We start from the raw sequence: 25672 nt of genomic DNA, 5'->3' as shown, positions 1-25672 counted from the left end.
ACTCCGATACCAAAACCAGACAAAGATGTCACAAAGAAAGAAAACTCAGGGCAATATCACTGATGAACATGGATGCAAAAATCCTCAACAAAATATTAGCACACAGAATCCAAAAGCACATTAAAAGGATCATACACCATGATCAAGTGGAGTTTATTCCAGGAATGCAAGGATTCTTCATTATATGTGAATCAATCAATGTGATATACCATATTAACAAACTGAAGGAGAAAAACCATATGATAATTTCAATAGATGCAGAGAAAGCTTTCAACAAAATTCAATACCAATTTCTGATAAAAACCCGCCAGAAAGTAGCATAGAGGGAACTTTCCTCTACATAATAAAGGCCATATATGACAAACCCCCAGCCAACATCATCCTCAATGGTGAAAATCTGAAACTATTTCCACTAAGATCAGGAACAAGACAAGGTTGCCCACTCTCACCACTATTATTCAACAGAGTTTTGTAAGTTTTAGCCACAGCAATCTGAAAAGAAAAAGAAATAAAATGAATCCAAATTGGAAAAGAAGAAGTAAAGCTGTCACTGTTTGCAGATGACATGACACTACACATAGATAATCCTAAAGATGCTACCAGAAAACTACTAGAGCTAATCAATGAATTTGGTAAAGTGGCAGGATACAAAATTAATGCACAGAAATCTCTGGCATTCCTATACACTAATGATGAAAAATCTGAAAGTGAAATTAGGGAAACACTCCCATTTACCATTGCAAGACAAAGAATATAATATGTGGGAATAAACCTACATAAGGAGACAAAAGACCTGTATGCAGAAAATTATAAGACAATGATGAAAGAAATTAAAGATGATACAAATAGATGGAGAGATATACCATGTTCTTGGATTGGAAGAATCAACATTGTGAAAATGACTCTACTACCCAAAGCAATCTACAGATTCAATGCAATCCCTATCAAACTACCACTGGCATTTTTCACAGAACTAGAACAAAAAATTTCACAATCTGTATGGAAACACAAAAGACCCCGAATAGCCAAAGCAATCTTGAGAACGAAAAACGGAGCTGGAGGAATCAGGCACCCTGACTTCAGACTATACTACAAAGCTACAGTAATCAAGACAGTATGGTACTGGTACAAAAACAGAAAGATAGATCAATGGAACAGGATAGAAAGCCCAGAGATAAACCCACGCACATATGGTCACCTTATCTTTGATCAAGGAGACAAGAATATACAGTGGAGAAAATACAGCCTCTTTAAGAAGTGGTGCTGGAAAAACTGGACAGCTACATGTAAAAGAATCAAATTAGAACATTCCCACACCATTGTAAAGCAATTATACCCCAATAAAGATGTTAAAAAAAAAAAAAAAGAACATTCCCTAACACCCTACACAAAAATAAACTCAAAATGGATTAAAGACCTAAATGTAAGGTCAGACACTATCAAACTCTTAGAGGAAAACATAGGCAGAACACTCAATGACAGAAATCACAGCAAGATCCTTTTTGACCCACCTCCTAGAGAAATGGAAATAAAAACAAAAATAAACAAATGGTATCTAATGAAACTTAAAAGGTTTTGCACAGCAAAGGAAACCATAAATAAGTCCAAAAGACAGCCCTCAGAATGGGAGAAAATATTTGCAAATGAAGCAACTGACAAAGGATTAATCTCCAAAATTTACAAGCAGCTCATGCAGCTCAATATCAAAAAAACAAATAACCCAATCCAAAAATGGGCAGAAGATCTAAGTAGACATTTCTCCAAAGAAGGTATACAGATTGCTAACAAACACATGAAAGAATGCTCAACATCATTAATCCTTAGAGAAATGCAAATCAAAATTACAATGAGATATCATCTCACACCAGTCAGAATGGCCATCATCAAAAAATCTACAAACAATAAATGCTGGAGAGGGTATGGATAAACGGGAACCCTCTTGCACTGTTGGTGGGAACGTAAATTGATACAGCCACTATGGAGAACAGTATGGAGCTTCCTCAAAAACCTAAAAATAGAACTACCATACGACCCAGTAATCACACTACTGGCCATATACCCTGAGAACACCATAATTCAAAAATTCATGTACCAAAATGTTCATTGCATCTCTATTTACAATAGCCAGGAGATGGAAGCAACTTAAGTGTCCATTGACGGATGAATGGATAAAGAAGATGTTGCACATATATACAATGGAATATTACTCAGCCATAAAAAGAAACAAAATTGAGTTATTTGTGGTGAGGTAGATGGTCCTAGAGTCTGTCATAGCGAGTGAAGTAAGTCAGAAAGAGAAAAACAAATACCGTGTGCTAACACATATATATGGAATCTCAAAAAAAAAAAGAAAAAAAATGGTCATGAAGAACCTAGGGGTAAGACGGGAATAAAGACGCAGACCTACTAGAGAATGGACTTGAGGATATGGGGAGGGGGAAGGGTAAGCTGTGACAAAGCAAGAGAGTGGCATGGACATATATACACTACCACATGTAATATAGATAGCTAGTGGGAAGTAGCCGCATAGCATAGGGAGATCAGCTCAGTGCTTTGGGACCACCTAGAGGGGTGGGATAGGGAGGGTGGGAGGGAGGGAGATGCAAGAGGGAAGAGATATGGGGACATATGTATATGTATAACTGATTCACTTTGTTATATGTATAACTGATTCACTTTGTTATAAAACAGAAACTAATTGTAAAGCAATTATACTCCAATAAAGCTGTTAAAAAAATAAATAAGTAAATAAAAATAAAATAAAATACATTGTGCTGCCACGTGTGGTTGGTGAAGACAAATCCCACAGGCATCTGAGTAGCATTCCCTCTGTTGACTATTCTTGTCCTCCTTGACTTCCTGGATACAACTTGCTCCTTCTTCCCTGGCTCTCTCCCTCTCCTGAGCAACTTCATCACCCTCAAAAAATGTTGGACTTCCTTCAGGTTTCATATACTTTTTCTCTATTTCTACCATGCACTCAATCACCTACAATTTCAATTATCACCAGTTTGAAGAAGACCATTAAATTTGTATTGGTAACATAGACCTCTCATCTAAGCTCTAGAACCATATATCAAACTATTTCCTCAGTGGTGACTAAGACATCCGAGAAGCCTTGCCACAATGTTTTGTCTTATCATAGTATCTCCGACACCCAGCATAGCTCCTGGCACATAGTAGGTAGGCATTATTAAATGTACAGTGAGTGAATGACTGAATGCACATTTTATAAAAATTAATCTGATTTCCATATTAGATAAAGAAGAGAGATACTACTGGAGAGTCTGATTTAGTTTGAAACCTCCAACAATCATTCAAATATGAAGATATGAGGCTCTGAAATAGGATACTGAGTGTAGGAACAGAGTAAAAGGGGTCTAAAGAGTCATTGTTTAGAAGAGAGTTCTTACATGCCTATCTTGTGGTTTGTGCCATTACCTCTAGAGAGCACAATCTCTTTCCCTCCTCCTGTCTAAATTATTCCAGTCCTAGAAAGAGAGACTTAAATCCCACTTTTTCCATTAAATTTAATCTGCTTACCAGATCCCACATTATTTTTTTCTTCTCTCAACTCTTACTAATATATATATATATATATATGTGTATATAGATACACACACACACACACACACGTAAACAGCAGGCACATGTAAAACTTAGCGCTGTTAATCACTACTTTCTTTGGATCTAGGCAATTTTTTTTTAATATTTCTGAGACTTGTCTTCATATCCTACAAGATTATTGTCAGGATTAAAATAAATAGAATAGCACATAAAATTCATTTTGCATAAAAGACACAGAACCTTCAGTTCTACTGTACTTAAAGTGAAGTTCATATACATTGGCAATTTTTTTTCTCTAAATATTTCAGGTTAACCAGAGTGAGATATTTAATGAAGGTCCTATATGTCCTTGTAGTCTGCATGGCACACACTTTATACTTTGTCCTTCTATAACTATCATTCTGCAGCTACATAACTCAACACAAAATTTTAAACATCAAGACACATGCTTAAGCTGATGAAAAAAGTGATTGAGCTTTAATAAAAGACAGATAGTAAAATAATCTAAACATACTTTTTTCAAAGTTCCTATGAGGTTAGTATTTCAATAAAATATTCACATACAACTCCAAGAATTTTAAGTATTTCACATGACACCAAAGTACAGAAACTATTATAAAGCACATTTGTTATTTGGCTACAAACTATAAATTGTCTTCAGAAACCTGAAAGTTTCTGGTCTTTCCTACTGTCATGATGCTCCTATTCATCTCTCTACTATCCTGTAACTCACTAAGGCGTATAGGATTAGACTTCTAGTGAGTTGGAACCACATTTTACTGCATTTTGTCAGATGGCTCTTAGCTAAGCATCTACATGGAAATGTATGCAGAGTCTTTAGTTAGCAAACAGATAAGATTAAAAATTGATCAGTTACAGTCACTTTTTTTTTTTTACAAATACCAGACTTTATTATGTTTTACTTTTTGTTATTTAAACCTTAAGTCAGAAAATTTTTGTGTGAAGCAGAACATTCTGTGAGTTTGCTATTTAGACTTTTGTAGAGGAATCATCGAAGTGAAAAATTGGACCATGTTGTTACTGTCACATGATTTCGTATTAGCTGCTAACCTACATTGCCTTAAATTAAACATGTGGCACTGCCATACATTTCTTGTCACACTTTTCTCAAAAGTTCAGCTTTTTCTAAACATTAAGTTGCATTTGTTGAAAGTAAGGTCCTAAAAGAACCATGAATTTGAGAGCTTTGGCCAACGTGAAAACTATGGAAGGATGGCATTTGCTCCTTGATGACCTGATGCCAGGCTCATGCACCCACTTCCAGAATCCAAAGCTCTGTCATTGCTCAGCAGCTACTGACAAGGCCCAAACTCAAAATACTTGGAGAGTACACCAGAAAGATATTACATGATTCTGACTGGAATTAGTTAATAATATTTTTAACTGTAAAACTATATGAATAAGAATGTAAAATTGAAAATATTATATGAATATCTTTGGTGCATTTAAAGGCAAAAGTATTGGAAATATCAATTAGTGAAGAAGATGAAGAACTTGAGTTTTTAGCTATATCATGTATGTTGCATTTTTGGTTTAATATTTATTTATTTATTTGACTGCGCCGGGTCTTAGTTGCGGCACGCAAGATCTTCTTTGCCACGTGCAGGATCTTTGTTGTGGCATGAGGGATCTTTTTTTAGTTGTGGCATGTGGGCTCTTAGTTCCGACTTGCATGCAGGATCTAGTTCCCTGACCAGGGATCAAACCCTGGCCCCCCGCATTGCGAGTGTGGAGTCTTAGCCACTGGACCACCAGGGAAGTCCCCGTATGTTGGTTGCAATTTTAAAATGGTCTTAAGCCATTCCTGATGGTATAGGGAGATAAGAATTTTCAAGAAAAATTGAGAAAGTTTTAAATGTTACTAAACAGCATTTTAAGGTTGTTTAGATATTCACCAAGCATTTATTAAGCACCTGTAACTTGCAAGGTGCTGTGTTATGTGCCCAATGGCAAGTCTTACAGACACTGACTCTGCTCTTGGACTTGAAGTATACCAGGGAAATAAATTTTAGTGACTGATATTACAAAAGAATAAACACTTAGTATTGTAGAAGTAAATAACAGGGAGGCACAACAAACTTCTTGTTATCCTTTGCTAATTAAATCAGCTATAAAACCTTTTATTCTTATGCAAGTTTTTACACTTATCCTAGGAAGGAAGGCACATGCATCAGTGGGAAGAATGGCACACTAGGATGGTCAGGCAAAACATCTAAATCAAATCTAGTAATCAATATGCTGCAAGTTGTTGCAGACAGCACGTTAAGAGATTTAGGGTAATCAGAGGCAAAATCAGTCAGGAGAAGAAAGACCACATATTCATTTTGTTAATGTCAATTACGGAGGAGGAGGACATACTCAGTGAAAATGTCCATGTGAAATTTGGGGTGGGGTGGGTGCAGAGTAAGGCTCAGAAGAAGGTTGGAAATGGGGATATAAATTTAAAAACCACCATGAACAAATAGGTAGTGAAGCCACTGGTGATTACAAAGGAAGAATACAAAGAAAAGGGAAAGCTGAGGATAGCTCCTATATAAACACTAAAAAAGGAAAAGGACTTATACTCTAACATAATATTTTCAGATAAAAATCTGAAATACCTGATGTGCTCCTACTAAATACCTGAATATGTATTACCGTAATTTTAGGATACTACTCCCCTATTCAGTTAATAATCAAAGTTTAAAAGTAGTTAAATACCAGTTTAAAAAATAATACTTTCCATTTCATATAAATGCTATTACAAAGTCTAAAAATAAATTCTAACATATCATTGCCTAGTAAATACATATGAATCAGTTTTATAGCACAGACATACACACAAATAAACACATACTCTGTATTTAGAGAAACAGCATGATAGCACTGGAAAATTTGCAAGATTTGGTCCAACTGGCTCTACAGCCCATTCCTTTTTCTATTTCAAACTACCAATGGACAGCTTAGTTTGAGAAATAAATATCAAAAGTGAAAGAGAAGCTGCATAAAAGGAAAAAAAAAGATAATTGCCTTGATAATTGCCTATAGTTCTACTAATAACAAACGTAATCTAGCTTTGCAATAAATTACGCAATGCATAGACAGTAGGGTGAACACTGTTCACTGGCGAGCCCTTTGTGTGATCCTTAAATGTATCTAGACTGAGCACATGGAAGTGATTCAGCTATGACTCTACCACAAAGCAATCAAGCTCATATCTTTTCAGAACTTAATGTTTCCTGCTACATTTTGACGAATACTGCTTTAAATATTTTATGAGAATTCTGGTTTTTAGATTGAACAAGAATTTTGTCCAATCACATTCACAAGGCTTTACATTTCCCACTTGCCCAAAAACCCAGGGACCCCAAGTCCCCAGTGATTACTAAGTATCAGTCTCATCAATCGTTTCTTTTCTTTTTTTTGCAGTACGTGGGCCTCTCACTGTTGTGGCCTCTCCCATTGCAGAGCATAGGCTCAGCGAGCCCGCTCCGCGGCATGTGGGATCCTCCCTGACCGGGGCACGAACCCATGTCCCCTGCATCGGCAGGCAGACTCTCAACCACTGCGCCACCAGGGAAGCCCTCATCAATCGTTTTTAAATGATCAAGAACACATAAAAACTTGCATGGTGGAGGAAACTCAACTCATAGGAAACTATTGAGGAAGAAAGTGTTTCATCATCCTCACATAGTCAACCTACTATCTTCTCATGCTTTTTCTCATAAAGAAATCAGCAAGTACAATGATATACAACAGGCAAAATGTACAAATCTGTCTACTTTTGTTCCTCCCACAATACTTTTTAATTCAATTTATCTGTCCTTTCTTAATCTTGTGTTTTAAAATATTACATTTTCATCATTATTTAGATGTTATATGATAAATATTTCATTTATTCTTTAGGAGTTCCTCTAAGCAAGTCAGACTGATGATTGCTTCAAAATATTGTTTTTCTTCCTTGCACTAAATGATCATCATTGCATTTGTAGTGTACAAGCTTCATGACTAGGTAAAAGTTATGTTAATATTCACTCATATAAATTGTTCCAAAAGAAAAATTTTTGGAGAATAGATGAAACCAGATATAAATCCATTTAGACACATGTATAGTCATTTGATTAAATCTAGGACTAACAGTTTTCGGCTACCAGTCAACACAAATTACTCCTGTCTAAAGAGTAAGGTTGCCAACTTATCCTGTAAGAGACAACTAACTAATATGCTAGGAATACCTTTTAATTTTCATTTATATGAGAGATGTATTGTCTGCATTTATAAAGTCAGGACAGGGCTTTCCCACCCCACCGCCCCCGGAATATTTTAAGATAAAATTTTCTTTTAAAAACTGGCATTAGGGCTTCCCTGGTGGCGCAGTGGTTGAGAGTCCACCTGCCGATGCAGGGGACGCGGGTTTGTGCCCCGATCCGGGAAGATCCCACATGCCGCGGAGCGGCTGGGCCCGTGAGCCATGGCCGCTGAGCCTGCGCTTCCGGAGCCTGTGCTCCACAACGGGGGAGGCCACAACAGTGAGAGGGCCGCGTACCACAAAAAAAACCCAAAAACCAAAAACTGGTATTAAAAAAAAAAAAACTGGCATAAACAAATTGACTATTATTCCATGTGAAGAAAACTTTTTAATATTCCTCTCCTCGATTATTATTATAATCTTAAATATTATGATGACATAATGATACTAGTATTTATGGGACTTTTTTTCCTTCCTTAGGTATTCAGATTCAAATAAAGCCAGCATATTTAAACAAAACCACTGTTTTGCGGTTTTTTTCTGGTAATATACCCACTTGAAGCTCCTCAACCATAGATAGTTTTTTTTAATCATGTTTTACTTTGGTAAAACCTAAAAGTGGCCAGGGACACTGAATGTTTCTACTTAATTTAGAACTTGACAATTATTTCAAACCAAGATGTAGCCTGAAGCACATTTTTAATGAATGCATAAAGTTATGGGAGTGAAGGGGCATTATTCTGATTCTGAATGGTTCACTTTTATAACTTTAAATGGAATGACAAATAGTGTTGCTTTAATAAGCTTATGTGAATTTTTTGAATATCATTGAGCACTTTGATGGGGTGAAAGAATAAGTGAAAGGTTTTAAAGACAATAATCTTTCAGAATATAGTTTTAACAAATATCAGACTATAAAAAGGCAAAGAAATATATTCAATAATAATAGTTGAAGAACACGTAACTTTTCAAGGAGCTTATTTTAATTACAGTTAAAGTTTCCTTGACAGTCCTCGAGAAAAAAATGTAAGTGGTAGTTGTTTGTGGAAGAATTACAGTCTCCTGACTTTCTAGGCTCACAGTCACTGCTTGAGGGCTTTATCTATTAATAGAGTTACTTCAGTTACTCTCATTATGTCTTCCCAAGCTTTGATTCTGCCAGCAAATATTGATCTGCAAATGGGTTGCCCAAGGACAATGGCACCATTAATTGCTACGTGATCTGAAAAACAATTAGAGACCTCCAGGCTCAAGTACAAATGGATAGTCAGAGCTGTCAGCCTAATCAGATACGGTTGTACTCGCCTGTGGACCAGTTGGACTCCTCAGAAATGTCCTCCACATCTGTCACTTTCCCACTTCTCACAATAAGCACATGTCAAGCCTTATAGTTGGAAAAGCTTGTTTTCTAAGAAGTCTTTGTACATATATGTGAGCAAGAATCATATTACTTTGACATAGTGCTTCAGAGGGAGCTCAGTTAGAAGCCAGGCTCAGAGAAAAACATAAAAAATATACGAGAATAAGAAAAGTTTACTATTCATGTGAGTTGAGAGGAATAACAGTGGTAAAATCTAAAAATTATTCAAAAACCATGCATGGATATTATTAGCATCCATAATTCCTCATCTAAGTCACCACACCACCATTTCATAACCCTGCACATGCATCATCTCTCAATCTTATGCAAAAACACACTAATTATATTCAACTCAAAATTAAAAACTCAAAAAATTTATGTAAGAATTTCAGTAACTATAAAGAATTGTGACACCCACCTTTGGAATTAATATACACAAATATCATTGTATTGACTTTTTAAAAGATAATCATTTTAACCATTACCCTCATTTTCTGTAATAAAATATTTAATAATATAAACAGTGAAATTATCTCAAATATGTACATAGTTTAAAATTTATATATAATTCTGATTTCAAACTAGGTACTTTTGGAATCCTTTCCTTGGACTTGACTAGTTCACTTGTTTAGAAAACTATTAGAAAATCATGTTACCACTTTTTTCAATATCTTCTATTGTCATTGACCTTAGTGCTTACTGTGTTTATCTTGCAAGCTAAACTATAAAAGCACAAACAATTTGTTTTATTAATAATAATAATAAATTATCCACACAAAGGATAACCAAATACAGATGCATGTTTATTTATTTTACAAATATTTATTGCACACTTAGCTATGGTCAAGTCCTGTGCCAGCCTGGAGACACCAGTTGTAAACAAGAAAATACAACTGCAGTCACAGATCTGATTCAACTAGGTGAACAACATATATGATTAAATGTCTGCAAGTAGTTTGACTATATTTTGTTTCTGTCTCCTCCAACCTGCTCTTTTGAAACAAAAGACATTATCTATAAGAAAGGAATGGGCTTGTAATTTGGGAAACCTGGATTTAGGAAATTTGGACTCTCATTCCTAATAATAATTAGTGGTTTAAATTTAGGAGAGCCACTTAAACTTTGTGTCTATGTTTCTTTATATGTTTGTCATGTGTTTCTCTTCATGGTCCTGAATTTGCATAATTCATAGATATAGGGCCACTGGTACTGTGGCTAATTTTTCATTCTTTTCCCTATGGCTTATTAGGAAATAGCTGGATTTCAATTCAAGTTCTTTCAACCTAACTAAACTTATAGATAAAATAACAACCACTAAGATATCTTTATTATACAGGTATGGTTATAGGTAGTATTGATTTTAGCCCAACTTTTATAGGAATAAAACTAATAGCTAGTAAGTCTGGAATTTGTTTTATATTCAGGTATTGTCCTATGTGCTTTACATGCTTCTACATTTCCTATAATACTTACAACAGTGCTAGTACTAAGGAGCTATTACTTAGGAGAAGAGTGAAAATTCACCTAAAGAATTCAGAACACACTTTCAGTTCATCTAATTTCTTTCCATTAGTGTAAAGTCTTCTCCATCACAAAAGTTCGCTACTAATTAAGTTACAATCTTTGTCCTTTTTTCTTTTCTTAACTTTATTAGAATTATCAACACATTAAAAGCAGAGAAAGAATAGTATTGTCCCCACATGTATAAGCAGCCATCACCATTTTCTCTCTCGCAACTAAATTATTTTAAAGCAAATCCCAGACATTGTAGCATTCCACTGTACATAGGTATCTCCAAAATACATTATCACACATAAGTAAAATAAAAATGATTCCTTAATATCATTTAATACATGTCTAACAAGTTTCAAATTTCCCTAATTGTTTAATAATTGTTTTTAATAATTAGCTTGTTCAAATCAGGATTCAAAAAAGATATACATTTTTCTTCTTTCAATAGCCTTCTTATAATACCTAACATATTTGCTAGGTCTCCAATCTTTCCACTCTACTACTTATTTTGTTAATAACCCCAATTTTTCCCATTTCCTCATTTCACACTTCTGACAACCCACTTGTTCTAATATAAGAATGGCCAATTCTCTTATGATAATTTGACTATATTGCTGTGCAGCTGGAATCCAATATATTTAGGCTGGGAATATGTCCTCTCACTATCAGAGTGAATAAGCATGTGTTATTTGATGATGATTCTTAACTGTCACTTAAAGAGCTGTAAATCTCTTATGCACTGTGGTCAATAATTTATTTCCCTAGATCAATCCCAACAATCTATCAAACTAAGCTTACTCACTGAGGCTCTAGTATTTTTGTTTCAAAAAAAATATTTGTAGTAAATGCTTTAAATGCTCAAGGATAAAGAAGCAAATATTCATTTTAATTGGTCCGGTCAGTTCAGAGATAACTACAATTGTCATTTTGCTATACTTTATTTTCTTGCTTATATACTTGCAAAAGAAGTAGAGAGAGGGGTATGGAGAAAAAGATACTGAAAAATTATAGGATTTATGGGGGCAAGCTCTAGATTCAGACAGAACTAATTCAAACCCCATTTCTGCTATTTATTAGCTTCTGGATCTACAAACCTTAATCTTTCTGAGCATCTTCACCCCAAAAAGTGAAAATAATAATACTGTTTCTATTATTGGGCAGTATAAATATTCAATAAATGTTGTGTGGCAATTAAGAATGCTAGTCCATTCATTATGCTGCATTGATTTGAATCTAGGCTTAATCATTTACTAACCGGACAACTTATTTATGCCTTCGAAGTGTGAGCTTCCTCAGTTGTAAATGGAATTGATAATAAGATAAAATGGATATGGTATCGAGAATTTGAGAAAGCCTATGACATTTTAAAAAAATATTTAAAAAAAGAACTTTTGCTTAAGGGCATTTTTTAATTTGAAATCTATTACACTCCTGTCACCAAATTTAAAATATTTTAATAGCCATGGATTTAACAATATGTTCAACAATGGAAAAGTATTCAATATATATGGAACCTAACAATACAAAGAGCTCCTCTTGCTAACTCTGTTCACTTCACTTATAATTAATTATTTTTGGCCAAACTAGTGATCCCTTTGATCTTCTAAAAGTTGATGACAATTATTTACTATTTAAGGATGCCCCTGCTACCATGTGAAATAAATATATATCACTGAGATCTTAACTTGCTGATACAAAAATAATGCTCTTCATCTTTGCAGCTGTCTAGATGCAAATAAAATATTTGAGATTTTGCACAACTTATACTCACTTTCAGACTTACATGTGCCATTTTTTGTCCCTCCAGAAGAGAGATAACCAAAAAAACCTACAATAAACAAATGCTGCTTTTGATTTTTATTAAAATATAAGCAGTCAAAATACTCCCTTTGGGTCAGAAATAATTCTTTTTATAATCCACAAGAATGGTCTTTCTGTCTTATCTAACTGCCTTGATTATTAGAAAAAAGTTGTGTCATGTATTTGAAACAAAAAAAGACATTTATTTTTAGGGTTTTAATCTACATAACTGCTTCTATACTAATTGCTTTTGTATAATATACAAGTGGAGCAACATAAAATATTTCTATAAATAACTTATTATTTCAAATAATTTTAGATGTGATCTGAAAGAATAAAAATAGTTTACTTATAAAAGAGAACCCTTCAAGAAAGGACTTTAAATACACTCAAAATTTTTTAAAATGCAACTTCAGAAAGCAATTCAGTATTCCAGGAAAGAGAATTCAGGGAGTCCCTTGGGAGGAGCCCAGATATGACACCTCTAGTTTCCACCTGGATGGTTCCATTAACACATTTGAAACACAGGAGCCTCCTAAAAGACTCGGCGCAGCGTTTGGTCTTGCTGACATTCTTTCTATCTGACAGTCACACTTTGAGATCCAGGCCTGGAATGTGTCCAAGCTACAATATAATATTAGTTATATTAACTGTGATATAACAAAGAATTGACTTTACAGTAATTAAAATGTGTAATATAATTAAATAAATGTAATAATCCAAAAGATTTAGAAAAGAAATTAAAATTATAAAGCCTAATGGCTTGAAATTAAAGCAAGCACTGTTCCCGGCAAGCATCTATATACGTATGACTGAGCTGCGCAAGGAGCTCATGTAGATGGGAGAAAATTGTCAGGCAGTGGAGAGGAAGTGAAGAGAAAAGCTGCTTCGTGGAATTAGCCAGGTCAGTGAGAAACTTGCAGAGCTATTATAAGGGAAAGCAGATGGTACACACTGGCTACCCTAACAACAGCAATACAACATCTAAAACTCAAACTCCTACTACCCTGTTTTTTCTTTCTTGATGCAGTCCAAATTGTCCAGGCATTTTTTGCCATCACTGACACACACACACACACACACACACACAAGTTCTTCAGAAAATTTTACAATACTTTCTTTCCCTATCCATAATAAAAAGACTAGAAAGTTTTCATTAGAAAATAAATATTCTTACAGTTAGAAAATTAGTGTTTATTTTCAAATGCATGTACGACTTTTAATGGTATGTGAAATTTAGGGTTTCCTAGTTCACTTCACTTAATATAGATTGCTATATGATCTCAAAGTTTTCAGTCTGGGACTAAGCCGATAGGATGGCTTATTTTGAGTATTTTCCTTGTGTGAATGAAAAATCAAAACTTTTTAGCACCTTCTCTAAAAGTAACATAGTCATTGTCTTTGGCCTTGACACACACAGCAAAATGATGCCACTGCAGAATAATGGTCTACTCTTTAAAATGTCTCTATCATGTTTTTACTCAGAGACTCCACCTTTCTCAAACTTCTCTGATCATAAAATAAATTTCTCTGAAGTATAGAAAAATAGAGTAAAATACCTGCAGCATTGGTGTATGCTTAAAGAGTTTACATTTGTGCATAATATAAAATTTCTACTTGTTTTTATTATGTCTCTGTTCATCCAACACCACATATGACTCAAATTGCAGATCTACTCTGAAGAGCAGTGGAAAATCGACAGGAAGGTAGGCAATTCTATGTTGTCATTGTAGATGGTAAAAGCAATAAGTGAAATTAGAGTGCTTAAAGAGTCTAGTAATATCAGGAAAGAGATAATAATAATTTAGACTAGACAATATAAACTCAAGAATGCATGTCATAACCTCTAAAGTAACCACTAAAAGAACAGTAAGAAATGTATGACTAATGAACTAATTTTGTGTGGAGATGGAAGAATACTAAATAATAAAATACTTGCATTTGGTTAATTCAAAGAAAACAAGAAAAGATAGAAAAAGACTAACATAACATATAGGACAAATGCGAAAAAAGTTACTTACAATTTTAAACAAAAATAGATCAACAATTATATTAACAGAAAATGGACTAAATATTCCAATTACAAAGAAAAAACATGACATTATTAAAGAAATAACTATGAGCTATGTATAAGAGGCATAACTTAAATATAAAACTATTGAAAGTAAAATGAAAAAGATCATAACTAAAAATAAATTTTATAGTTATACAAATATCAGACAAAGTAGACTTTAAGGCAATATGTATTATTAGAGATATAGAAGGGCATTTCAAAATATTTATAAAGTGGTGAGTATACTCAGAAGATAAAAATTCTAAGTCTTTATTGATCTAAAATATATATATTCAATAACAGTTAAAAGAACTAAAAGGAGAAATTGATTTACTTGTCAATGATATTGAGAAATAGCATGTTTTTCTCTCTAACTGATCAAACAAGCTGATAAAAAAATCAATAAGCATATAAAAGAATAACAATGAACAAATCTGACCTAATTAATGGATATAGAATACCATACGCCACAATAAGAGAATACATTTTTTTCAAACAAACATTTATCAAAACCAACCATATGTTGATTCATCAGCCAAGTCTAAATAAAGTTCCAAAGCTTGAAAGCATTCAGACCACATTAGAATCACAATACAAGAAAATCCCCTATTTCTAAAAACTGGTCAAAGAAGAAATCACAAGAAAATTACAAAGTATTTTTAACTAATTGATATTGAAAATACAATGTGTCAAAGCTTGAGGGACACAGTTAAACCTGGGCTTGGAGGAAAATTTATAATCTTGAATGTATATATTATGCACACAAAAATAAAATCAATGATCTATGTATCCATCTCTAGAAGTTAGAAAATGAATAGAAATTAAACTAAAAAAAAAGAAGGAAGGAAATAAGTCAAAACAGAAAATAATTTTTAAAAAGGTAAATGCACAGTAGATAAAAGTAAAAATTTAAGTTGGTAAATATCTATACATACAACTATTTACCAATTAATTTGAAAATTTACATGAACTGGAAAATTTTCTAGAGAAACAATTCACCAAAAAAAGAAATAAAGAAAATCTAAGTATTTCTGTAACTGTTACAGCTCTGCTTAAGTCATCTTTTTGTAAAGAAATTTCCAGCCCCAAATTTCCTCACCAGAAAATTCTCCCACATATTTAAGTAACATCCTACATAAAGTCTTCCATGAAATAGAAAAAGGAGTAATTCCCAACTCGTTTTATGGAGCCCACACAACCTTCATATAAAAACCTGATGACGATATATTAAGAAAGGGAATCTATAGACGAATAGCTTTCATGAATAAGAATGAAAAAAATTCTAAACAAAAATACTGTCAAACCAAAGCAAGCCAAATAAATTAAAATTTTATACTTACATTGAGAGGTTTCTGTGACAGAGAAATTGATGACCACTAGAGAAATAAGAATAATATTTGATGATCAATCCCAATTCAAAGTATGTTTCAAGTGTAATTTGATGCTTTACATTTATAAATTAGTAATAGAACTCTCAAAATTTAAAAAATAATCTGAGCAAATACTATTAACCATAACAGTGGTTATAGCCATAACCATATAACCATAACGTTATGGCCATCACGTGCAACTATTTCCTGCTGTAGTCTTCCTTGCAGTTCTTGTGACCATGAAAAAAAAAAATCAAAGAGAACATATACGGTAAAAGATGTGTTCTGCAGAATTCTGGTACAAGTTTTGAAGACTATAAAGACAATTTTTTTTCCTAATTTAAAATAGTCTTGTTAAATAAAGCTGAGCAGCAATAAACTAAATAAAATTAATCAGTTTCGTTTTATAAAAACTAGAGTACACTTCGGAGCTTGATATGCTAATATAACTTACAACACTCCAAGAAGAAAATATACTGGAGCTTCCCAAATTTATTTGACCCTAGAACCACCACCTCCCTTTTTCTGTCACGGAGCAGTACCCTCTGAGTAATTCAGCTTCAAGTAAAATTGATGATCCAAAGAACTTTTTGAGGCTAGTGTGCCAAGTATTATACAAAAGTACATTATACAAATGAGGAAACTAAATCCCAGAAAAGTAAAATTTGTCTAAGGTCACTGGGTAGGCAAGAAGGAGAAAATCCACAGATTGCACTTCCAATGTCTCATGCAGTTCACATTTAAGTCTAAGATGCTATTTTCTTCACTTAGACTATGCCAATTCTGTCATATCCTTACAAAAAAATTTTAGTCATATTTCAGCAATTTCTTGGAAATTATATTTTAAAAATTTACCCCTCTTATCACACATGCAGAAAGTGAAAGGTAAGAGATGACTGGCAAACTCCTATCCCTGTACTTAACTCCACTTTCTCACCTATAGCACCAGATCACTGGCAATGACACAGAATATACTTAGTTGTCTGATCCCAGTTTTTCTTATCTATCTGAATCTTCCTGGATTCATTTCCTTTTACCCTTTGACTTTATACATCTGCCTTGCCAATTTCCAACCATGGCTCAACCCATCTGTCCATTTTCTTTGTTCCTTTTCCCAGGCTACTAAGAATATACTACGGTACAATCAATATTCTTATATAACTTTCTTGCTATGTTTTTAAAAATACATTTATACACCAATCCCACTTAATGTCCCAACTCTTTATTCACCTACTAGTAGAGTATTCCAAATCCAAGTTTCTAAAGTCACCCAGCAGATGTCCTTGTCTCATACTATGAGAAAATAGAAACCATGAGGAGCAAATGTTTTCAAACATCTTCTCCACCTCAAGGTATACCAAAAATTTACTTATACTGGTTTCATTTGCTATTTTCTCAAAGAAAACCATGACTTCTTTTCCAATAGTTATTTTAAGTATCATCTTCCTACTCAACTCTTCTTCAAAGAGTCATTTGTATTTGCTACCTCCTGTTTCTCATTCCATTCATTCTTTCACTCATCACAATCTACCTTTCCTCTGATTATTCCACTAAAAATGTTCTTGGAAAAAATATCCTATTGTTTTATAATTGTGAAGTCCAATGACTTCTTAAATGTCCTCATCTTTCTTGACCCTACAGTCTGATTTTCTGAAACTGACCATTTTCTCATTAAAACTTCCTATTCCTTTATCATCTATTTCACCTCTTTTTTCACAGCTTCACTAAATCTTTTATTCCACTTCATCTTTTTTACCAACAAGTTGCCCCCTTTTGCTATGTAAATACTGGTGTCTTCCAGGGTTCTATTACTATCTATATTCTCTTCCCTCTATATTTATATGCAGGGTAATCTATGATTCACATGAATTTAATTATCAATTGCATAGTGAGAATCCTCAAGCCTACACCTCTAGTCCTGGCCAGTTTTCTGAATATCACAGACACGTTTCCAAATAGCTGCTTTATCTAAATATCCCACTGTACCTCCAGCTTAGCCTGTTCAAACCTGAATTCCTCATTTTCCCTCTAAAGCCTGCTTCTCTGCCTGTCTTTCCATATAATAATAAATTATCATTTACTCAGTTGTCACAGATAAAAATCAGCCACTCACAAATTATCCTTTCTTAATTTCCAATATTAAATAGAGTTTGAGTCTTATTTTCTTAAATTACTTCTCTAAGGATTTCATCCTCTGTATTTCCATTATCTTAATGAAAAAACTCATCATGACTCTTTGTAGAGTCTGTGATATCCTTTGCCCACTTTCTCTCACAACAAAAATACCATTCACCTTGCTACCAGAGTTCTCTTTCAGTATATATTTTATTATATTCACCTTCCATTTTAAAAAGTCTTAGAAGTTTCCCCACTCTCTACAGTGTATAGTTTAAATCCTCATTATAGAATTTAAGACTATTTGTAATGTAGCCCCAAATACCTGTCTACTCTCACTTCCAATTGCTGCCTTCATTCATTCATGTTCTAGCCATACAAAGTAACTCACAATTATTTTCATGCATCAGTCTTTACCATGCCTGCATGCCAATGTGCAAGAAACACCTGTAACGTGGGGTTTTTTTCACTGTTTTTGCTTCTAAAATTCTACTCTTTCTTTATTCCTAGCTTTCGTTCATTAGTCCTGGCTAAAATGCATGTGCTGTCAAGGCCCAATTAAAATGTACTGAACTTATTTAAAGCAAATCCTGCTCAACTCTTCCCTCTTTACTCAACAGAATCACTTTATTTTTTGTCTAAAATTATGCAGTCTTTAGAGAGACTTCTTATGTTACTTAAGTTGTGACATAGTGAAAACAAAACTATATATCATCTGGGAAGTCAGAGGTATCTTCTTTGTAATCCATATGTTTTCTTAAATCTATGAAACCTTAGGTCATTTTCCTCTCTGAAAATTAATTTCCCCATCTGTCAAAATAGGAATAACAAATATATGTCAGAGATGTTGGAAATATTAAAGGAGCATAGTTCCTAGAACATTAATTGTTTGATTTAACTTCATTCTTTAATAAAAACAATAACAACAACAATATAAACATATCATCTTTTAGGTACATGCTAATGATTTAGGCACTTTATATGTATTGATTCATTTAATTCTCACGATAGTGCTAGATGATTATTACTATAATTTTTGCATTTTATATATGAGAAAACAAATACTTTAAAAGATTAGTTAAGCTCACTAATGTCACAGATATAGTAAATAGGAGAGTCAGAATTTTAACCCAGGCAGTCTAGTTCCAGATTTCCATCTGGCTAATAAGGTCAGTCTAGAAACATCATTCTGTGTTTGTGCTGTTTTTCAAAGCCTTCTCCTTTTCTGTTTTGCAATCAGCTCCAATTCTGGCCCCTACCTGCCCAGATTCTCCCAGATGTTTATACCTGCCTTTGACCTCTGATTTTGGCATTTAGACTCAGTCACTCCGGTATCTGAACATCAGCTTTGCCCAAAAAGATCCTGTGTTTGTTGATCCTTAGGCATTTTCAGTAAACCGCAACCATCTCGCCACCACCAATACCACTAATTCCTCACAAGACCAGTGGCCCACTTCATTTCTAACAATTCCACCCGTGATCACATGACCAGTATTTCTCTAGGTCAGTGCCTCTCAAGTGAGAAGACATTAAGATAGTTCTTCATTAAAACCAAAACAAACAACTCAATAGCAAAAAATCAAACAAAACAAAACAAAACAAAAAAGTCAATTGAAAAATAGGTGGAGGATCTAAATAGACACTTTGCCAAAGAAGACCTACAGATGACCAACAGGTACTTGAAAAGATGTCCAACATCACTAATCATTAGGAAAATGCAAATCAAAACTACAGTGAGATATCACCTCACACCTGTTAGAACAGCTATTATCAAAAAGACATGAAATAACAAGAGAGGATGTGGAGAAAGGAGAACCATTCTGCACTGTTGGTGAGAATGTAAACCAGTGCTCCCATTTTGGAAAACAGTTTGGAGGTTCCTCAAAAATAAAAAACAGAACTACCATAGGATCCAGCAATTCTACTTCTGGGTATGTATCCAAAGACAGAAACACTAACTTGAAAAGATATCTGCACCTCTATGTTCATTGTTATTTACATTAGCCAAGATATGGAAACAACCTAAGGTTCATCAACAGATGAATGGATAAACAAAATGTGAGAGATATATATGTATATGTATCATATATGTGTGTGTGTATATATATATGTTAAAATGTGATACACACACATATACACACAATGGAATATTATTCAGCCATAAAAAAAGAATGAAATTTTGCTATTGAGAACAACATGGATGAACCTTGAGGGCATTATGCTAAGTGAAGTAAGTCAGAGAAAGACAAATATCATATGATCTCATTTTTATGTGGAAATTTAAAACAAACAAACAAGGAAACCGAGCTCATAGATGCAGAGAACAGATCAGTGGATGTCAGAGGCAGGTGAAATGAGTGAAGGGAGTCAAAAGGTACAAACTTCCACTCATTAGACAAGTCACAGGGATGTAATGTACAGTGTAATGTACTATATTGTGTATTTGAAAGCTGATAAAGAGTAAATATTAAAAGTTCTCATCACAAGAAAAAAATTCTATTAACTATGTATGGTGATGGATGTTAAATAGACTTACGGCGGTGAACATTTTGCAACATATACAAATATGGAATCATTATGTTATACACCTGAAACTAATATAATGTTTGTCAACTGTACCTCAATGAAAAAAACAATTTTTCAAAATGATTATTCTCATTGTTTTAAATAAGAAAAATGTAATTTAATTTAGGTCTTCAAATTCCTAGTGTCTTAGATAACAATAACTGATGGTTTAGATAACAGTTTCATAATTGATTGCTTGCAATCATGATTTCCTTTTACAAGCCTCACAAAATTTCATTCTTCCTCATCCTCTGAATATAACCCTTCTATATACTTACCACATCCATTGTTTCTATGCTTACATATTCATACCCAGCTCTCTCCCATTTTTTATATTATCTTCTTGAAAATATTTAAATAATATAAGCAGACAGCCCTAGTACTATATTAATGGCCTTGAAGCATTTTCTTTCTTTCCTTTTTAAAATTTCTAATTTTTTCATATAAATCTACAAGATAAACTGAGTTAGCATTATCTTAATCTCAAGTAATTCTGGACATAAGGAAGTTTCTGTTGTAGCAAGAGCTATTAAATCATTAGAAATACAAATAGATGGGCTTCTCCTTCCGGTCGCGCTCCTGCTTCCTCCACTTCCTCCGACGTCTTTTCTCCAAAACGGCGGGAGACAGCTCCTTGGCGCTGCCCTGACCCTGCGCCTCTGGTGTCTATTCAGGCAGGCACTGCTGCAGAACCTCCAAGGAGCCCAGCAGCTTCTAAGACTCGAGTTTTGCCAGCCGACTTGCGCTTCTGCAGCTCGGGCCTGGGCTGGGAGCAGATCTTCTTGGCCAGGCTCTGCAGGAGTATCTACAAAGATGGCGGAAGACTAAGACGTGGAGATCACCTCCCTCCCCAAAGATACATCAGAAATACATCTACACATGGAACAACTCCTACAGATACACCCACTGAACGCTGGCAGAAGACGTCAGATCTCCCAAAAGTTTCCTGGTGCGCCAGGAGAGGGGATTAAGAGCACTGCTTAAAGGAGCTCCAGAGACGGGCGCGAACTGTGGCTAACAGCGCGGACTCCAGACACGGGCATGAGACGCTAAGGCTGCTGCTGCCGCCACCAAGAAGCCTCTGTGTGAGCACAGGTCACACTCACAGCTCCCTTCCGGGGAGGTTGCGCAGTACGCCACTGCCAGGGTCCCATGATCCAGGGACAACTTCCCCGAGAGAATGCACAGCGCGCCACAGGCTGGTGCAATGTCACGCTGGTCTCTGCCGCCGCAGGCTCGCCCTGCACTCCAAACCCCTCCTTCACCTCGGCCTGAGTAAGCCAGAGCCCCCGAATCAGCGGCTCCTTTAACCCTGTCCTGTCCGAGCGAAGAACAGACGCCCTCCGGCGACCTACACCCAGAGGCGGTTCCAAATTCAAAGCTGAACCGCGGGAGCTGTGCGAACAAAGAAGAGAAAGGGAAATCTCTCCCAGTTGCCTCAGGAGCAGCGGATTAAATCTCCACAATCAAGTTGATATACCCTGCATCTGTGGAATACATGAATAGACAACGAATCATCCCAAATTGAGGAGGTGGACTTTGAGAGCAAGATTTATGATTTTTCCCCCTTTTCCTCTTTTTGTGAGTGTGTATGTGTATGCTTCTGTGTGAGATTTTGTTGTATAGCTTTGCTTTCACCATTTGTCCTAGGGGGTCTATCCATCTGTTTTGGGGTTTTATATTTTGTTTTGTTTTTTAATTTTATTCTTAATAATTACTTTTTTATTTTAATAATTTTATTTCATTTTAACTTACTTTATTTTATTTTCTTTTAGCCTCTTTCCCTTCCTTCCTTCCTTCCCTCCCTCCCTCCTTTCTTTCTTCCTTCCTTCCTTTCTTTCTTTCTTTCTTTTTCTTTCTTTCTTTCTTTCTTTCTTTCTTTCTTTCTTTCTTTCATTCTTTCTTTCTTCTTTTTCTCCCTTTTATTGTGAGCGGTGTGGATGAAAGGCTCTTGGTGCTGCAGCCAGGAGTCAGTGCTGTGCCTCTGAGAAGGGAGAGCCAACTTCAGAACACTGGTCGAAAAGAGACCTCCCAGCTCCACATAATATCAAACGGCAAAAATCTCCCAGAGATCTTCATCTGAACACCAGCACTCAGCTTCACTCAACAACTATCAAGCTACAGTGCTGGGCACCCTATGCCAAACAACTAGCAAGACAGGAACACAACCCCACCAATTAGCAGAGAGGATGCCTAAAATCATAATAAGTCCACAGACACCCCAAAACACACCACCAGACGTGGACATGCCCACGAGAAAGAAAACATCCGCCTCATCCACGAGAAAAAAGGCAATTGTCACCTCCACCAGGAAGCCTACACAACCTACTAAACCAACTTTACCCACTGGTGGCAGAAACCAAAAACAACAGGAACTATGAACCTGGAGCCTGCAAAAAGGAGACCCCAACACAGTAAGATAAGCAAAGTGAGAAGACAGAAAAACACACAGCAGATGAAGGAGCAAGATAAAAACCCACCAGACCTAACAAATGAATAGGAAATAGGCAGTCTACCTGAAAAAGAATTCATAATAATGATAGTAAAGATGATCCAAAATCTTGGAAAGAGAATAGACAAAATGCAAGAAACATTTAACAAGGATCTAGAAGAACTAAAGATGAAGCAAGCAATGATGAACAACACAATAAATGAAATTAAAAATACTCTAGATGGGATCAATAGCAGAATAATTGAGGCAGAAGAACGGATAAGTGACCTGGAAGATAAAATAGTGGAAATAATTACTGCAGAGCAGAATAAAGAAAAAAGAATGAAAAGAACTGAGGACACTCTCAGAGACCACTGGGACAACATTAAATGCACCAACATTCTTCTTCAGAAGAAGAAGAGAAAAAGAAAGGGACTGAGAAAATATTTGAAGAGATTATAGTTGAAAACGTCCCTACTATGCGAAAGGAAATAGTTAATCAAGTCCAGGAAGCACAGAGAGTCCCACACAAGATAAATCCAAGGAGAAACATGCCAAGACACATATTAATCAAACTGTCAAAAATTAAATACAAAGAAAACATATAAAAGCAGCAACGGAAAAACAACAAATAACACACAAGGGAATCCCCACAAGGTTAACAGCTGATCTTTCAGCAGAAACTCTGTAAGCCAGAAGGGACTGGCAGGACATATTTAAAGTGATGAAAGGGAAAAACCTACAACCAAGATTACTCTACCCAGCAAGGAGCTCATTCAGATTTGATGGAGAAATTAAAACCTTTACAGACAAGCAAAAGCTGAGAGAGTTCAGCACCACCAAACCAGCTTTACAACAAATGCTAAAGGACCTTCTCTAGGCAAGAAACACAAGAGAAGGAAAAGACGTATAATAACAAACCCAAAACAATTAAGAAAATGAGAATAGGAGCATACATATCGATAATTACCTTAAATGTAAATGGATTAAATGCTCCCACCAAAAGACACAGACTGGCTGAATGGATACAAAAACAAGACCCATATATATGCTGTCTACAAGAGACCCACTTCAAACCTAGAGAGACATACAGCCTGAAAGTGAGGGGATGGAAAAAGATATTCCATGCAAATGGAAACCAAAAGAAAGCTGGAGGAGCAATTCTCATATCAGACAAAATAGACTTTAAAATAAAGACTATTAGAAGAGACAAAGAGGGACACTACATAATGATCAAGGTATCCATACAAGAAGAAGATATAACAATTATAAATATTTATGCACCCAACATAGGAGCATCTCAATACATAAGGCATATACTAACAGCCATAAAAGGGGAAATCGACAGTAACACATTCATAGTAGGGGACTTTAACACCCCATTTTCACCAATGGCCAGATCATCCAAAATGAAAATAAATAAGGAAACACAAGCTTTAAATGATACATTAGACAAAATGGACTTAATTGATATTTATAGGAGATTCCATCCAAAAACAACAGAATACACATTTTTCTCAAGTTGCTCATGGAACATTCTCCAGGATAGGTCATATCTTGGGTCACAAATCAAGCCTTGGTAAATTTAAGAAAATTGAAATTGTATCAAGTATCTTTTCTGACCACAACGCTATGAGACTAGGTATCAATTACAGGAAAAGATCTGTAAAAAATACAAACACATGGAGGCTAAACAATACATTACTTAATAACGAAGTGATCACTGAAGAAATCAAAGAGGAAATCAAAAAATACCTAGAAACAAATGACAATGGAGACACGACGACCCAAAACCTATGGGATGCATCAAAAGCAGTTCTAAGAGGGAAGTTTATAGCAATACAATCCTACCTTAAGAAACAGGAAACATCTCGAAAAAACAACCTAACCTTGCACCTAAAGCCGTTAGAGAAAGAAGAACCAAAAAATCCCCAAGTTAGCAGAAGGAAAGAAATCATAAAGATCATATCAGAAATAAACGAAAAAGAAAAGAGGAAACAATAGCAAAGATCAATAAAACTAAAAGCTGGTTCTTTGAGAAAATAAACAAAATAGATAAACCATTAGCCAGACTCATCCAGAAAAAAATAAAGACTCAAATCAATAGAATTAGAAATGTAAAAGGAGAAGTAACAACTGACACTGCAGAAATACAAAAGATCATGAGAGATTACTACAAGCAACTCTATGCTTGTTGTCCAATAAAATGGACAACCTGGAAGAAATGGACAAATTCTTAGAAATGCACAACCTGCCAAGACTGAATTGGGAAGAAATAGAAAATATGAACAGAGCGATCACAAGCACTGAAATTGAAACTGTGATTAAAAATCTTCCAACAAACAAAAGCCCAGGACCAGATGGCTTCACAGGCGAATTCTATCAAATATTTAGAGAAGAGCTAACACCTATCCTTCTCAAACCCTTCCAAAATATAGCAGAGGGAGGAACACTCCCAAACTCATTCTACAAGGCCACCATCATCCTGATACCAAAACCAGACAAGAATAACACAAAGAAAGAAAACTACAGGTCAATATCACTGATGAACATAGATGCAACAATCCTCAACAAAATACTGGCAAACAGAATCCAACAGCACATTAAAAGGATCATACACCATGATCAAGTGGGGTTTATTCCAGGAAAG

The sequence above is a fragment of the Leucopleurus acutus genome, assembly GCF_964270905.1.
Source record: "Leucopleurus acutus genome assembly, chromosome: 4".
In the NCBI taxonomy this organism is placed as follows: domain Eukaryota; kingdom Metazoa; phylum Chordata; class Mammalia; order Artiodactyla; family Delphinidae; genus Leucopleurus; species Leucopleurus acutus.
The sequence above is the reverse complement of the archived record's forward strand: the minus strand, read 5'-3'. Positions refer to the sequence as shown.